Source organism: Aythya ferina (genome assembly GCF_964211825.1).
Source record: "Aythya ferina genome assembly, chromosome: 3".
NCBI lineage: Eukaryota > Metazoa > Chordata > Aves > Anseriformes > Anatidae > Aythya > Aythya ferina.
Window position 1 is genome coordinate 94,027,195 of NC_140298.1, and position 12,345 is coordinate 94,039,539.

General features: G+C 36.4%; 1 protein-coding gene across 1 annotated transcript in view; it reads left to right on the forward strand.

Annotated features, from left to right (window-relative positions):
- The first annotated feature begins 344 nt into the window (after positions 1–344).
- Positions 345–12,345, forward strand: part of HMGCLL1 (3-hydroxy-3-methylglutaryl-CoA lyase like 1) — a 234,821-nt gene continuing 222,820 nt past the window's right edge. Inside the window, exon 1 of the mRNA XM_084515684.1 lies at positions 345–359. The gene's annotated coding sequence lies outside the window, so the exon portion shown is untranslated. The remainder of the gene's footprint in view (positions 360–12,345) is intronic.

Below are 12,345 nucleotides of genomic sequence, written 5' to 3' on the forward strand. Positions count from 1 at the left end.
ATACAGGAGGGTGTCCTGGTTTCAGTTAGAACAGAGTTAATTTTCTTCCTAGTAGCTGGTAGAATGCTATGTTTTGGCTTAGGATGAGAAGAGTGCTGATAACACCCCAATGTTTTAATTGTTGCAGAGCAGTGCTTATACTAAGCCAAGGGCGTCTCAGCTTCTTGCTCTGTCCTGCCAATGGGCAGGCTGGGGGTGCAGCAAGAGCTGGGAGGGGACAGACCCAGGACAGGTGACCCAAACTAGCCAAAGGGGTATTCCATACCATCTGACATCATGCTAAACAATATATAGGGGTGGCTAGCCGGGGGAGGGGGGCCGGACTGCTCGGGGTTAGGCTGGGCATCGGTCAGCGGGTGGTGAGCAATTGCATTGTGCATCACTTGTTTGTACACATTATTAGTAGTAGTACTATTATCATCATTGTACTATTATTATTATTATTATTGTTATTATTATTTTCCTGTCTTATTAAACTGTCTTTATCTCAACTCACGGCTTCACTTTCCATTTCTCTCACCCATCCCAGAGAGGGAGGGGGGAGGATGAGTGAACGGCTGTGTGGTGTTTAGCTGCCAGCCGGGTTAAACCACAACAGAGGGAATTCATGGCTCTAATTCAGAATTGCCCTTTGGAGGTGCCTGTGTCTCTCTATTAGCTGTATACAGATATTAGTTAAGACAAAGGTACTTGCTTGAAGTTTGGTGATGTGAATTTCCTCCCTGCATGCCTCCCTTCAAGGAAGTGTTGTGAACTCTTTTGCAGGTGGTAAGGGAATTCAGAATAGTGTAGAAGTGAAAACAAGGGAAATTACAGCATTCATGTGGACTGTTGGAATCAGTCAACAAGGAATTTCACTTCATTCTAGATGTTTTTCAAGCACTTAATCCAACTGCCATGATTTATGCAAACTTGGGAAGTCAGAGTGTAATAGTTTCAGTCCATACCAGTTAACTTAAATTTCACATGTAAAATCATTTCTAGTGAAATGTTCTCCTTTTCAGCTTCATAGGAGAATAGTAGTTTTATTGCTGGAAGGCATTCATCAATAAAGTCATCTGTTTACAAGTGACAAGCATTAGGGGCCCTAGAAACATGCTTACAAATCTTTTCCTTTAAATTGCACTGGTCAGAGGTATCAGGTAGATAAACAAGAACTCATCACATTGTAATCCTTAAATAGTTTAAAATTTAATGGAAAAGTAACAGTCTTTTTTAGTGTTATATTGTGTCCTCTCTTGAATATCTGATTTATGAAATAAGTATTAAATAAAGACTTTTTACATTAGTTTGGAAATGTTACATTGGTTGATCTAAATGGAAATTGCTGAATATTGTTCTCTAGAACCAGCACTGCTTGCTAGTGAAGATGTTGGCAATTACTTTGGTATAAGCCCTAATTAACAATGCAGCTGTCTACTATAAAATGAAGCTTTAGGCAGAATCTCAAGGGTACCTACCTCTTTTCCAGAATCTCCATTTGGGAGCTGGGACTGGATTTAGGACTGGGTTAATAATATTCCCAGCTTTTGTTTCTTTGACCTGGGCTCCTCATATGTTCTTCACAATCAGTGGAATTGCATTGAATTTCCACACAATGCTTGCTACATGCACCTTGCTTTTTCAAGCTCTGTTAACAGATGCTTATTTCCCTGTTTGGAAAATAACCTAGGTGAAAAATAAATATTACAATGCACATTATCCCTTTAAAACCAAATCTATGAACAATTTATCTCCTTCTTGTATGAAAACAGAAGCCAGGCTTCCCTTGAGGCTTGGTAGATTTCTGATTGCATGTCTGAAGGCAAAAGTGTATTCAAAACCCCTTGAAAATATTGTAGCATAGAAAGAACAGCATGTATAACTGAAACTTTACAAATATTTATTTCTTTATTTCTTTATTTATTGTTTTTTTATTTTTTAAATAATCAAGAAGACCTTACATTAGAAAGGAGAAAAACAGAATTTATTGGAAAATATTCGTAAGTGCTAAGGACAGACTTAAAACTTCTAACCATATGGGCAACATATGTATACACTAGCTGAAAACAAGATGTATTTTCCACTGTTCAGGCACATAGAATGTACTCATTAAATGCATTTTATATTGACAGTTGTATGACAAATTTCTTCATGTTGATGAAACACATTTATTTATTAACTAAACTAAGCAGGTAAAATCAGTACTTCCAGTAGCAAAACTTGAGATGGTATCCCATATGACTCACTTTCTGAGCCCACTTTTTTAATAATTGAATGATGTGAGGGAGAAACACAGTAAGAAAAAAAAAAAAAAAAGTTTGTTAATATTTGATGAAAACAACAATGAACATGTGTTTTGAAATTTCCAGTTTTATTATTATTATTATTATTAATTATTTTTATATAGTGGAGATCTTTCTGCGTAGATTGTGTAGATTTCTTTTTAAAGGTATATGTTAATTTTTTGTAACATTAGGTTTCATCACAACCTTAACAATGGTTCTTGGTATATTACTACTGGAATGGACTACCTCTGAAGGGAAGAGTTTTTTCACATGACCTAGAACTATTTCAAGCAGAGATATTCTTTCTGTCTCTGCTGAGGCCTCATCCATGGGGTCTCTTGAAGCATCTCTAGACTGACTCCGTCAAATAACTCCCAAGGAGCAAGGGCACTTGGTTGGTCAGCACTGAAGGCATGTCAGGAGCGAGACAGTTTGTAAACCACATGGGTAACCTGGAGAATAAAAATCCACAACAAAACTGTGAGTGACCCAAAACAAATGGTGTACACAGCTCTGTATGTACTGCTGTGGGGAGGAGGTCAGCCACTGTATCAAAAACATCCATTACTCATATAGCTTCTCCTTTACGTATTTAAACATTTTCAAACTTGCTGCTAGTGGCTGAGCACTTCAGCTGATGGTGAGATTTTAATCTTCTGAACTGTTTACTTTTTGGGGTGCACTGTATTCTCTTCCAACCACAAGAACATTTCACAGCTGAAGTAGATTTAAGTACCTGAAATATTTTTTTTCTTCCTATAGCCATGACCGTCTACTTTCAGGTTACACCTATTTTTCAGAGATTTTGGAAAACAGGTATGTATACACTTTCGAAATAAGAAGGCCAACATTTACCATTAAAGCAGTTTCAGAAGGAGGCTTGTCTCAGTTCTTTAGAGATTCTCAGATGGCTGTGCCTATCTTGTTCCATAAGAATTAGAGTGATGTCCACTCCTAAATTTAAGTACACATTCATGATTTTAGTTTCAAAAGCTAAGACCAATAAATGTGGGCTACAATTTTCCATTGCATTCTTAAGTGGATGAAGAGTTTTTTGACTTTTTTTTTTTTTTTTTTTTTTTTTTTTTTTGGTAGAAAAGGTATATTTTAGGTGGACCTGAAATAACCAGAAAGTAACACAATCTCAGAAAGATCAATACAACCTGTGCTTGTGGAATATGCTATAACTCAGGATAACATACTGAGGATAAGTGATCCCCAAAAGAAAGAGCAAGAATTCTGTTTTAACCTTGAATAGAACACTGATACAGGACAAGGTGAAAATTTGTGCCAAGCACAGCTGTAGTGTAGGTGAGTGAAGCTGATAAAAGTTGGTGAGAGTCATGAATCTGAAATTGCACCAAAACAGAGATATGATAAGGAGGATTAATTCTGGATTAAATAAAATTTATTTAAAGCAGCATCAAGCTGGTGACTAAGATGGGACCATTGGATGAGACAATCAGGAAGTTTTCCAGCCATCACTGTAGAAAGCAAACTGGAAGAGATTTTGGATCCACACTGAATATCTGATGACAAACAAGTCCGTGCTACTTATAGATAAAGATCGCAGGATATATAACAGGGTGTTTATGTCTGATGATGATGAAACTACAGTTCCTGGAACAAGCATTTGTTTGGATTTTTCTTCATGGGGAAGGGTGTCATTCTCATTCCTAAGTCCAAAGACTCATTTCAGTTTTCTTTCACACTGAAAGACCAAGGCTAAAACCAGTTCACTGCACAGAGATGAAGAAAGGAATTTCTGTGAGAAACAGTTTTAAATATTACGGAGGTGTGGTAAAGACTCAAAAGATTTTTAGGCTTAAACCTCTATTTATAGGACTGTGAAACATACTACCACCATGCAAAGCTTGTGTCAGTGTAGCTTAGCTGTTAGCTGTATGAGATCTATGTAGCAGTTAGCTATATTAGATCTATATATCTTAGAGTATGATCTAAGAAATGTGTTCAGGTATATATATATATAAGGAGATTGTTAGGGTTTCACATATGCCTTGTTTTCTGTTGAACACTGCTAGACATCTTTCTTTGACAGTTTTTAGAGATGACAAGGGTTAGTACAAGATTGAATATATTCAGGTGAACCCCTATTGACTTCCTGACTTGCAGCTGAACATTAGTGCTCTTTTAGTACAGGCCTTTGCTTTAAGAATCCTTTTCCATTTGACTGTTCTAGAAATTCTCATATGAAGTGTCCACAAGATAATTGCTCATATAAATCTGAAATCTCAACTTAAGTGAGTAGATTAAGTACTACCGAAAAATGCTCTTTAAAAAGTCAAGATGAAATTAAAATTCTACCCTGTTGAAAAGAAGGTCTCTGCTGAGAATGTCAGATGAAGGGTCAGGCCTGCAGACAGGAGCAATTGGATTTTCTGGTTCGTCTCATTTCCAGTAATAGGTTAATCAGTACAGTCTTACAGGTAAACTACTCATAAGCAGCAGTGATCTAACAATCCCTATGAAACAGTTATCTCAGCCATTTTTAAGAATACATTGCCATCTGGTGTACAAATTTTTGAATTCCTTTGCCTTTACTATTTGAAATATAATGTCCTTGAGCAGAAAAATCTCCCATCATTTGAAACTTACTTCCTGGAATCAACATACTGACCTCAATGAATTAAAACCTATTGTACCTTTCAATGCCAACTGTGTCATAAATGATTTCTGAACCTTTGCGAATTTATGCAGCAGAAATAATAAATTTAAATTGTTATAGAGACTAGTTATATGTCGGGACTATTAGTTCCCATATGACTTAAATTTCTCTCCTATTTTATCTAGGATTTAAGAGAGGAAAGTAATCATAATCCTACAAAAATAAACTGTGCTCATATCAATAGGATATGCATTGCACTGAGTTGCAGTGTTGTTACTGGTGGTATCTTGTGGAAAGGGAAGTTTGAAAACAGAGGGACAGATCTTCAGCCCATGTTTTACAGATTTTAGATAATTTTTCATTGATTCTCCATTGATTAAGAGTTTGATTCTTAATTTATAGTTTGATTAAGTTGCATCCATGTCCAAAAGTGGTGTGGTTAACAGCAGTCTTTGAGTAGTTTCATTTGGTCTCATATCTCACAAAATCATCTCTGAGTTTTTGGTAGCTCTTTAGAATACATATTTGCCTGTTGCATAAAAGGTTGATCAAGGTTAATCCATCTTATTATGAAAGCTGGTAAAACTGGCTCCTCAGATATTATATTTATGACAAGGTAGGCATCATACAGCAATTTTTCTACTAGAAATACAGGCAACCAGAAAAACAAAAATATATATATATTTTTCATGGTGTCTGTCTTTACTGTAAAGTACAAAAAAAAAAATTAATTAATTAAAAAAAAAATAAATTGTGAGTTCCTTACATATAAAGAGAAACAACAACCCCAAGCCCAGTCTATGACTTACCCCCAAATAATTACACTGAGTCTGATGAGAGATGAAACAGTCCCTGTTTCATATTTAATTGTGGGATCAGTTTGGAACTTTTATGTAAAAAGCAAATAAACAAACAAAAAAAACCAACAACTAGAGAGGTTTGAAAAAGTTGTGTTTCTTTTTTTTTTTTTTCTTTTTTTTTCCCAATTCTATTTTTAGTAAATTTTAAGGAAATTGATAGAGTGATTTTCTGATTATCACAGTAGACTTGCTACCCTGTGCCTTTACAGAGTCTAGCACAATGGGATTCAGCTATCCTTGGTCATGAAAGACTGCCATGCTAATAAACATGTTTAATACTAATCTTATCTTAGGTTTTTGAAGACCTCCTTTTCTCTTCTCATGGAATCTGAGGAACAAACACATGAGGTTACTGGGTCAGGCTCTAGTCCTTCTAACAATGAACTTTGATTTGTTTAATTTATCTGTCAGGATTTGTTTGGCTTTACATAATTACTTCCAGGCTTATCTGTGATAACTTAATGGCTTACTTTTGTAGTGACCTTTTTGGTAAGGTTATATATAAAAAAAAATCACTGATTGCTTAAGAGGATGTGGGCTGTATTATAAAAGACATTTGTTTGATTAAATGGTAATTAAAGAGAGAATGTAATTAAAAATACAGTTATGCCTAGCTCTTGTTCACTATGACTCCTGTGGAACTTAAAGGTCAGTCTATGCTATTGCTTATAGTGGTTATTAGTATTTATTACATGTATGCTAGACTAAGCACTACACAACTAAAAAACTACAAAATGGCTCTTGTTTTCCCTTTCAAAAAATTTATTGTCTCAAATACAGTTATAGTGAATTGCATTTTAAGCCTCTTCCCATTTTTCATCCTGAAGTTGCTCACTGCAGGCAGGTTGAAACTTGCAGTAGAAAGGTGACCGCTAAGAAGCCAGTAATTTTCAACAAAAAGAAATATGTTAGCACATATCTCAGAAAACTAGAGCTGCTTTGATTTTTCTAAATTGTGCTTGGGGATGATTAGTGTTTCAAGGGAAGTTTGTCACTGCTGTGTACGAAGATATAAAGATACAATTGCACAAGTGTGGGAAGACAGTGAGTGTTTGCACCTCCTAATGAAAGAAAGCAATGAAAGAGGGAAGACTCCCTAGGTCCCCATCTCTCCAAGACAACTTTTCTCTATTAAACTAAATTTTGTACCCTATTGGTGGTGAGTCAGGAAAACTCAAAAAAAGAAAACATGATATAAGTTAGAGTTGTTTAATTATAAGTTTAAGTTAAAACAAAACAAAACAAACAAACAAAAAACTAAAACTGTCTGCTTAGTCAAGAGAATCAAGAAACAATGTCAATTTTATGTTTTTGTATAGAACTTTATTTCTGCTTCCTAATCAGGATGGTTTGCAACATTATCTCTAATTTTGTGATTCACATTATAATTTTTAAATAAAATGGCAATCTGTGTTTTTCCAACATAACTGTGTAATCATAGTGACCTAATCAAGGGATAAATTGATGCATTTTGTTTTTTCACTGAACTGCTTTTTCATCTGGAACAGAATCTAAGACAGGAAGTCATGAAGTTTTGATTTCTGTTACCACCCTTTTCTTGTTGGTCAATTTTAATCCATTTTCAAAATATTATGAAGCTTCACAGCATGAGAAGTGGTTTCAACATCTACATTTTAAAATAATCTTGGAGGCATAGAAAATTGAAAAGACATGTCCATAAAGAATCTTGTTGCACAAATGGAAATAACTTCAAGATCATGGAATATATATTGTTTTATTATTTAAAAATAAAAGAAAAAGGTACTGTAATGTTATCCTGCATAGTTTTCAGGGGGAAAGAAGCTTCTTATCTAGTCACCTCATTATGTTATCTGTGTGTAGTGGCTATTTGTGCTTGTCTGGCAAAGATTTGTAATCAGTTTTGAATGGCAAGGTAGTTCAGCTTATTTGTGTTTGGATTTTCAAGCAAATAAAATTCTTCATGATAATAATAAAAAAAAAGTAAAGAATACTGATTATTTTTTTCCTGTTGGCTTAGTGCTAAACTTTAATTCCCTTTTGTGCTTTGCTAGTAGAGTTAGCTATAAATTCATCTTGGTCTATATTTTTAAGAACTTTAATATTGCAGCTCTGGTCCCAATCTGCTTTGCTTGTGCCAGATCTAGATCTCTCCTCATCTATATTTCTTTTTCTGGAGTTAAAATCCTAATTCAGGCCAGCTGCTTAGGTAGCTAAAGTCTAGCTTTTTTTTTTTTTTTTTTTTTTTTTTTTTTTTTTTTTTTCAGCCAGTGAAAAATAGCAAATAGTAATAAACACTCACTGTGGATGTGGAAGATCGGTGGTTCAGTTTCTGCTCTAAATCAAGCATGAGTTGTACCAGCTGTAGCAGGTATTCACATGCCAGATGAATCTCCCAAATATTTCTGTGCTGACCTTTGGCTGTAAGTATGCTCTGAACAAGCCTGTAGGTTTGAGCTTCACTAACAAATTGGGTGTTTTCTATAACGTTACATCTGTAAATGACAGTAAGTGTAAATTGCATGAGAAGCTCCCTAGTGGAAAGTGTACCTTCCTGGGTGACTCAACAGGACAGCAGCTTTGAGACCAGAGCTAATGCAACTTTGGCTATCCCTTCCTTCCTCTCCCCTTCGTCTTCTGTTAGGAGAACTACACAATGTGAGGTTCAGATGTAAACACAGAACAGTTTGTTTCATCTCTTCTTTCCATTTGGAGATTTGACATGCAGGGCAGATAATACTCATCTGAATGTCAACTGCTAGCTTTTGATGACAACCAAAGCCATCTTCTGGTGTGCTACCAGTGCCTGCCTGCCCTCAGCTGTACCTGGTCACCTGAAACAGGATTGTTCCTGGAAGGATCACCTGTGGTGCATATAGGGATGTAAAGACAAAAGATCAGAAATGACAGTTTCAGGTGTTTTCATTCTCTTTCATTATTAGAGTTCACCAGATGGTCAGAAGAGAGGGTTGGATCACTCCTTTCATACCCAAGACAGAAATATTTTATCACCCAGTAGAACTGAGTTCAATGAGAGTATTTGTTTTTCTTATTTTTTGGTTTTACCTTTTTTTTTTTTTTCCTACATTACTTTGCCTAGATTTAGTATAAATGCTTAGACCGTTATGGCCCTTGAAAAACAGTGGGCTTGAGACAGGAACAATAAATCTTCCCCCAGTGCTTATATTTACTAGGGATCCTAGTGGAGGGAAAGCAAAATAACAATTCATAGTTAACCTTACATTAAGTAATGACTAATTAGAACCCAGATGCATTTTAATCAACTCCTCTGTGCCCCACGGTGTGTTGTATGTGGGTGTCCAGAATTTGTCAGCAGGGACTGTGAGGCAGCCTCTGTGAGGCTGGGACTGCCCTGTGCTAGTCACAGCCAGCTCCAAGGGCCCTACCACAGGGCATGGCTAGGCCCAGCAGCCGAGACAGCGGTGCATTGGGGGAATGTATTTAAGGAAGGGTAAAAACACAGAGTGAGGCACAAGGGGAGAGAGAGGATGAGAAAACTGAGTGGGAACAAGAGGGAACAGGAAGGTCAGAAGAGTAGGACATGCTCTATGGTGGACCAGGCACATCCCCAGAGGCACTGTAGGACCCTTGCTGAAGAAGAGGAAGAATTAGAGGAGGGAGTCACAGAGAGAAACTGCTGTGCATTGACCCTGACCCACCAACCACCCATTGCCTCAAAGAAGGCACAGACACTTCTGTGCTGTGTCTGTTTGGATTTAAGACATAATTTCACTTACTGCAACTGTGGAAACATGGACAAACACTACTGGAGCTCGCTGTAGTCCTGCCACTTTCCTCCAATGAAAGTACTCAATACAGCTTTTCAGGCTTTAGAGGTATGCTTCAATGTCAGGATTGTGACTGTATCTGTAAATACAGTAATATATTGCTTCTTAGGTTAGACAGTTCCAATGTATTTACGTGAGGTATTGAATTACTTTGAAGCCCAAGAGGAAAAGTAATGGTCTTTGATGCCTTATGGTTTTATTTGGACTAAATACTGTAAGATATTCCCCGCATTATATACTGGAGTAAATGCATTTTAAATTGGGTGTTCTGATTGTAATAATCTACAAGCAGGTATTTGAAAGCACTCATCATTATGTGAAAGTGGTTTGTGAGACATTTTGCCCACTAGATGGCAGAAGATACTTTGGGCCAGAATATCCAGCAACTCATAAAAAAATTACTGGATTTAAATCCTCTTTTTGACCAAACATTGCAGAGTTTTTTACAAATACACATAATCATATACTAGCCAGGTACCTTTGAATATGTAGGCCCACTGTCTCTGAATTATTGCAAATAAATGTTAAAATTTAATCATAAAAGTTCGACTACAAAATTCCCTTTGATGCGGCATCAAAACCACACATGGGTCATAGAAATTTCAATATGAAATAAATACATAGAAGACTGAACCAAAACAAGTTGAAAAAGTGCAAATAATTTGAAGCAAGTACTATCACTAGAGTGTTTCCATTATAAAGTGTATCTTGTTTTGATACTGTATATATAGTATAGTATACTATATGTATTTTAAATCCTTTATATTAGGCAGCATACTAAGTTGTTGTATGGCAAACTTTTTACCAAATAATTGTTTTCACTAACATCTTCATGGATATTCAATTCAATGTGGCTATAGAACAATACTGTGACAGAGCAGTAGTTCTTGTTTTGCCAGCTCTTCCTAGAGCATATGCAGTTCCAGCAGCTGGAATCTTCACTGAATAATGCAGCAAATATGCACTGCACATATACATAGAAATCCCCCTCCCTCTAGTGTACACACATGTATGTAAATATGTATCTATGCTTTGATTTATTTTTCCCAAAGCGCTTCTCTGACTGTCAGACAAACACTGCAGTTGCTAATGCCATTGTTTACTGTGGATGTTTTCCATACAAGTTTGGCGTCAATAACATCTGCTGGCTGGAAACATTGGAGAAACACAGCTACCTCTCAGGTGGAGGGTGATATAATACGTTCTGAAACATTCAGTGGAAAGCAAAAAGGTGTCAAAGACTTTAACTCCTTTAATTTACCCTGTTGTTTTATATCTACAGAACAGCTACTGAGCATCAGTAGAAAGTTTCCAAACAAAACACTTGGAGTTCAGTTAGTTTGCCTTAATTAGCTTATATTCACTGAACTTGTTCTGGTGACTTTAAATGTTTTCTTGATGTTATGTAAACCGTGCATTACAGAGACTAATAGAATCACCCATGCTTTTCATATTGCCAGTCCTATACCCCATTTTCCAGCTCCTTATGATTTTCTGAACTGTAACACTTCTTCAGGGCAGTGCTTTATATCCTGGCTCTGCCTCAGGCTGAACTTTGTGGAAATTTTTGGCTGAGAAGGTTCAGTCACTTCCAAGAAAGCCTAGGGAAAATGAGTTAGTTATTCCATGTTTAAAAAAAATCTGGGATCTTTTCTGTGAATGACTCTTGCTGTCTGATACGTTGAAGTTAGGGTTTGAAATTATGCTGTTAGGAATGGGTATGAAAAGGCAATTTAGAGTCAGAGTATGACCTTTGCTAGTCATGGGAAAATCTGTTACAGGCTTTTGCAAAATCACTCCTTGCACATAGGCAACATAACCTCACTTGGTTTTAGCAGATAACATGACCAGAGAGCTTAGTTAGGCACTGCATCTGCTAGCCAGAGAGGGCACGTACGGGACTATGGCCAGAGGCAAAGAGAAGCAGGCTGGACTCATCACTCTCTATTTCAGATGCCTGCATCTATTTTAGCTGCTGTGTGCTGCTACCAGTATAAGCTTTCCTAGGCACAATACATATTAATCTATTTTAAACCCTGAAGATAAAATGAGCTGTTGCCAGTGGGTGTGGTGGGGTAACTTATCTCAGATATACATATATATTTCTAAGCTAGATGTATCTGATCTGTTGACTCAAGTAAGAGAATAGGATACGCAGTTCTGGAGAAGGCAACTGGGGCTGGCTGGATGTCAACAGGGTGAATATTCTCAGCATAAATTAATTTCAGATACCCTTTCTTGCTTGACAAAGGAGACCTCCTAACAGTACGTGAAGTCACCTCCACAACTTTGGCATCACAAAATGTTCCCAGAGTGAAAATACTTTAATGCTACCCCCAAAATTCTAAATTATTAACTTGTATAAGCATGAACAGATCACAAATGTTTTTTCAAGCGGTACCTTTGTGTCTATAGTGTAGTTTGAGCAAGGCCATTGTATTACTTTACTGATATGAGTGCTGATATAAGCAAGTTATTTTTTAACTTACTAGAGATCTCCCTTTATTTTGGATGTTGGCTTCTTTGCACTCCTTTCTTCATCCTTTTATTAAGCAGGCAATATAAACATTGTCAAACTTGTTTCCCTTATTTTAACTGATGTCTCTTCTCTTTTGTACAAGCAATGCTTTATGTTAACTCTATTTCTTAAATGACATCATCCTTGTCTTCTCAGCTAGCATTTTCGGGTCTACTCTTTCATAAATTGTATATCTCAAGAAACAATTACTATATCAATATCTTAAGAGCACTGTAGAAATCAGCTTGTCCTTAACAGTTAATAGAGACCAGTTAAGCTGAATAAA